This window comes from Arvicanthis niloticus, chromosome 27 (genome assembly GCF_011762505.2).
Source record: "Arvicanthis niloticus isolate mArvNil1 chromosome 27, mArvNil1.pat.X, whole genome shotgun sequence".
In the NCBI taxonomy this organism is placed as follows: Eukaryota; Metazoa; Chordata; class Mammalia; order Rodentia; family Muridae; genus Arvicanthis; species Arvicanthis niloticus.
In genome coordinates, this window is record NC_133435.1 from 8,758,748 (window position 1) to 8,765,124 (window position 6,377).

The window sequence follows — 6,377 nt, forward strand, 5'->3', positions numbered from 1 at the left end:
CATAGTTTAGGATTCTGACCACCAAGCTGGAGAAACAGTGTCTGTGAGGACCCACATGACTTGTGAAAACTAAATAAAAATGAGAAGACCGCAGCACACCACTGAGCAAGCTGTGTGACTCCAGTCATGTCTCCTAACTGCCTGGCTTGCATATTTCTCTTGTTTAAAAGGTCAGCCTTTGAAGCTCATTGTCTCTGAAGTCTCAAGGTCTGATTCCCTGATGCCTCCCAGAACAATTTGGCCCCTTGCAGCTCAGTTCCCACGTGTGCGTAATGCTCCTCTGACTCAGCCTCCCACTGTTCTTACACCAGCTGTTGTTCTCAGCTGTCCTGAGAGACCAAGAATGTGCTTTTTACACAGGAGGGTTTTCCTGTGTAAGATGAGGCTCTGCATAGGAAAGACATGTTATTAATAAAACACCAAATACATTCATTCTATTATGACATTGTTCTGCCAGAAGTATCTTAAAATTTTGGGGCAGGTTACATGGCTCAGCAGGTAGAGGTGCCTGCTGCTAAACCACGAGACTGTGAATTCTATCCTCCAGCCTCACCCTCACGTGGTAGAAAAGAGAACTGACCTCTGCAAATTGTTCTCTGACTTTCACAAACATTGTGGTATAAGGTTATAAGTGCAGTTCAAACACACAAACACACACACACACACACTAAATAAATAAATAAATAAATAAATAAATAAAATGTAAGAAATATTTATCTCAAATTATCTGCTTTAAAGTAACCATTATTAAATTATATATATTTATTTGTTGTAGGAAGGTTAAAAATTACATGTAACCCCCTCCAAAAACAATCTGTTATATAAATTTCACTGAGTACTATCTCTTATTTTTTAATGCTAATTCTCAAAGATTTGGGGAGGGGGTGATTGCATTCACTGTAAGAAATTTGCTTTTGAGAGCAGTAAGAAAGGATAAGAAGAAAAGAAATGAGACAAGACCTCACTACCTGTAGGAAGCCGTGGTTAGCGGTGACATATCCGCCATTCCAAGGTGGTGCTGACATCGTGTCCTCCCCACTAGTAAACAACTGACTGCGCAGGTGCAAAAGGCAGAAAGGCGCCAAAGTCACTGCCCATCCCGGGCGTAATATGGGGTGATGAGGGAACAGCCAATCAGAAGTGAACACACCACTCTAGGGTACATATAGCAGTGCCTTTCCCGGACTTTGGGGCTTTTCCGCTTCTGCTGTTACAAGTAAAGCCTCGTCTGTGGTAACCACCGGAATACTGCCTCATTTGTCCTTTGTCTCGGGTGAAGGGGACTCGGGAGGCGCGCGGAACAACTACCCACCACTGGCTGACCTGGAACTGGCTATTTAGAGCAGGCTGGTTTCAAATTCACAGAATATGAACCATGTGTGCATGTGTCTGAAGCAGATAAAGCAATTAATCTTTTATAAAATTATTTCCCAAATCAACAGATCATATTTGGCCATAGAAACTCATGCCTCAACTAGTCCTGTGGAAACAAATGCTGTAATTTTGCACGAGCACCTCGTACTGCTACACTATGTGGAGTTCAGTGCAGAACCAATCTCACTGACCATCAGAGCCTAGAAGAGCTTCCCGCTCATCATGGCTGCCTAACCTGTTCACGCCCTATCATTTTATACATCTCAAAATCAAGAAGACTCTGACATTCCATTCTCTTTATTGTTGCATCATGTTACTATAATCTCTGTGTCATGCTGCTGATCTCTGTTTCATTCACAGGAACCAATTACAGTTCAGTCTCACAGAGCCCAAGAGAGCTATGGACATATACACCTACGAAACTGCCCCGTGCTAACCAGAGACGTATTTATTAAACACATGCTCTGCCTGAGCCTGACAGATGTGTTTACACACAAACTTTCTACATGGCCCTGACTGATTCCCAGGGAGCAAGCTCCCTTCCTAGCAGCCAGGGCTCTCTGTAGAGCCTGCCTGCACTTGTTTTTCAACTCTCTGGACATGTGATTTGTTCCTTGGGAAGCTTGTTTATTTACGCTGGGATGCATCATCCGTTTTCTCACTGCAAAGGCTGTCTCCGCTCTCATGTGAATCAGGGATAGCTGAACTGCCCCTGACCTATAGCTCCACAAGCTGCCCACTCCCCAGCGTCTCCCAGCCCAGCATCTGCTCTGTCGCCTCTCATTTCCTGTCCTACATCCTTCCCTGTCTTCTCACTTTGGTCCAAATTTTCCTCCTGCTCCTATTAGACAATGCTTTATTAGCACATACTAATTATGCCCAATACTGGGTTTCAGTGTGACATTTGTACGCACGTGTGTACACACTTTCACCATTTGTTCCCTGGATTACTCTCTCCTACCCTGCTTCCACTCCTGATCGGCTTCATTATTAGTCCCCCTTGTAATTTCATGCCTTGCATTGTGAGCTAATGGGTTTAATTAGAATGACTTACAGGTACAGGGGTGTGGGGCTAGTTCAGGAGCTTCAACAACTTACCAGAGGATATATCATGAACACTATGTTTCTCCACTCCCTAGAAAGACTAACTGCCTATAGGTCTTTAGTGATGGCTAGCTTTTGTATAGATTTTTAGGTGTGTATCATGATATTTTGATATATTTAGACATATGAATGGTTACTATAGCCAAACATCATCTCACAGAGTGAACCCTTCTTTTGTGTCTGGAATAAGAACACTTACCATCTGCTGTCTGGAAAATTCCCAGTCCATAGTCATACCCAGTCATCTGTAACCAGTCAGGATACTGAGAGAGCACCTAATTATCAGTTGGAGAAACTCTTCCAGCCTCCCAAATCAAATGGAAAGACAAGTTTGTTAAGCTCCCCCCTGCACCCCCCTCCATTCCCCATACCCTGCCCAGGGGTGAGAAACAGGAACAATGAACAAGGCTCGCCCAGTGCTACTCCCAGAAGCTCTCTCCACAGCCACTTGCAAGTACTGACTTAGGTTTAATTAGTTCTGGGACAGAGTTGGAGGCGTTGGTTTGGCCAGATGATAAGGTTCACAATAAAGTAGACAATGAAGATGGCAATCTGGTCTGAACAGCTCTGCTCTTCCCTTACGACACCACATTTGCATGTGATGAGCCGTCTCCTGGATTCTGTTGCTGAGAACAGACTTTCATACACTAGGAAAACAAGAATGTGAAAATGTGAAGTTCTTTCCTGGAATCATCATCTCCTGCTGCTTGATTATTTATGATACCTCTGTGTACTGAAAACGTAGAGCCAGGCATGGTGACACATGAATGTGGTCCTAAGACTAAGGAAGTCATGGCAGAGATACCAAGGAAATACCAAGCCTTTGCCATGGAGTGAAATTTAGGTCAACCTAGGCTACAGAAGGAGACTTTGATTCAAAAATACAAAAACAAATCCTAAAATGATGATGAATTTTATAATTGATACATATATTTAATGTGGGCTAAGCACCAGAAGTGGCTTCAATAATGTATAGAAGCAACAACTCGGACTTTGGCTTTCAGTACATCAAAATGGTCTTCTTTCCTGCATCTCCTATTCAAATAAGAGTAATCATAAGCCAGGCATGGCAGTGCACACTTGTAGGAGGAGCTAAGGTGGGAGGAGTAAGGAGAGGAAGAGGAAAAGGAAGAGGAGGAGCTAGAGAGGGCAGAGATGTAGGAGGATGGTGAGCCAGGCAGGTATGGAAAGCAGTCCTGGGTAACAACTTATATTTAGGTTAGCTAATTGGGATACACCTCTAATTGTGTGGGCATCTTGTTATTGAGCATTACCAAACATATAAAGCCTTTGATTAATATTTAAGCATTAGAATCTCACTTTCTTACCAGGCCCACATTGATGGCGGGATGGTCTGGGCACTGCCCAGCCTTGTAGAGACACCATGGAAGATTGGCAGAGCCATTTCCCACGCTGGCTTCTTGTGGGTGGCAGGGCTGCTGTTTCTGACTGGCTGTTTGTAGCTGTAGAGCTCAGGTGGCCTCTGGCCGTGGAACATGGCAGCTGAGCTAGGCAGAGCCACCACTGCTTAGATAGTCAGCCCAAGAAAACACCGTTTTAAATAATTACATCCACTCACACTTGTTACCCTAGCACTTAGGAAAGAGAAGCAGAAAGATCAGAAGTTCAAGGACAGCCTCAACAACATGGTAAATTTGAAGCCAGCCTGAGCTACAGGAGATACTGCACATATTCAAGCAAATCTCTATATTTTAAGATACCCAAGGACACAATTTCTGCTTAATGCTGCCAACTGTTTCAGCATTTTCCAAAGTATATCTTAACTATATACTAAAGGAAACTTGTCATGTTGAATTCCTTCTAAAGCTATATCGAACACATGTTGTGGTTTAGGAGTTGAGCAGATACCAGCAGCAGAAAGTAATTTAGCCTGTGATATTGAAACTAACTCAGTTAAAATCCTTATCTTCCGTTTTTCATCTTCTAGAGAATCATCAAGACTACCAACAGTCTAGAATTATAGTCATTCAGGTGTGGAGATTCTCTTCTACCCTCTCACTGATATGAGTTACGTATGCAGTGGTCAGAATCTTAAACATGGTGTCATCAGTTTTTCACAGACTTTCCCTGTGTGTTTAGGTGTGTATCTGGTGGGTGTCATGAAGTGGATACCGGGTGGTACTCTGAAGGCTCATTTGGGTTGACTCTAGTGTCATTTGTCTCTAGAACCCTATGGCCATTGTTGGAATGCTAGTAAGTAAAACAGTGGACTATATTCAGAGCAAGGACTTCTGGGATTATCTCGTGAGTATGCAATTTGGGGGGTGTACCAATTGGAAACTCTCCACTGCTGCTATCAGTGATGTGACGAAGTCTCCAGAGATTAGTACAACCTCAAAACTGGCTTCTGTTCACATGCTGTGTAACAAATGCAGTAGCTCTGCTCAGTGGGCATTTGCATAGCAGTGCTGGACCAACTCTTGATGGAGACAGCATCCTGGCCACTGCAGCCAAGGCCCAGATGACATCGGCATAGTCTTTCTAAGGGAACACGGGATGCTACCTCTAAGAACTATGCCAGAGTTATGCAATAGCCAACTCTCTGCTGACTTATCTGTTGGAATCTAAGAGTTGCCCCACAAACCACACGAACACTGACCTCAGTCAGACAAGGATGGCTCATTGAACGCATACCTTAATAATGATTGACAAGGGCCCTAGCTCACACAGAGCTGAGCCACGGCATTGAACATCTTTTTCTGTCATTTTTTTAAAGAAAGAACCCACAAAACCCACAGTGATCTCATATGCAGGTACAGGCAGTGCTGCCCAGTGGTCAAGACATAAACTCAGCAAGTGTGAATACCCATACATGAGGGAAAGGAAGATGACAAATTACTATTAATTGGAGTAAATCACCACAGCTGTCATGCCATTTTTCATTGGTGATGATTTCTGCTAAAGCCTTTATGTATAGCTTTATTGAGATATTCCACACTTTTATAGATTTGCTTTTATTCTCATGACATGCATACATATGTATCTGTGTGGAGTATGTGCACATGTGTACAGGTACTTATGGAAGCTAGAAAAGGGCATTGGGTATCCTGGAGCTGAAATTTCAGGTGGCTATGAGCCACAGTGTAGGAGCTGGGTATTGGAAGTGGGTTTTCTGCAAGAGTAGCGAGCACTCTCTGTGGTTGCACTATCCCCACAGCTTGTTCTCTTTCTGTGAAAGTATAAGCATCAGCAATTACAATATATGCACAGAGCTATGCAAGCGTCACCACTATCTAATTTTAGAATATTCTCATTGCCTTGCAAAGAAACCCAGCATCCACTAAGAGTCACTATCAATTCCCTCCAACTCTGGAAACCACTAATTTATTTTCTGTCTCTGTGAATTAGTCTATTTTGGACAGTTCATATAACATGTGGTCTTTTGTAACTAAGTCATTTCATTAAACATAATGTTTTCAATGTTTGTGGGAAAGCACAATCTCCACTTAGCAATTCATTTCTTTTCATAGTTCTAGAAAACTTATGGCAATGTTGTGGCAAAACTGAAGTCTCCATACTTACTCCTAAGGCACTGAATTGAGGTTTTTTTTTTTTTTTTTTTTTTTTAAAGTCCTTCTAGTTCAATAATTTGGTAATCAATTAAAACTGTTTTATTGGAAATTCAATTTTTAAGAAATGATCTCAGACCGTAGAGATGGCTCAGTGGTTAAGAGCATTGACTGCTCTTCCAGAGGTCCTGAGTTCCATTTCTAGAAACCACATGGTGGCTCTCAACCATACGTAATGGGACCTAAAGACAGCTACAGTGTACTCATATACATAAAATAAAGAAATAATTCTTTTTAAAAAAATGATCTCAAAGAAATAACCAGAAAAATGGTCATGAATTGTCTTTCAAGGATTGTGTTTACAGTATT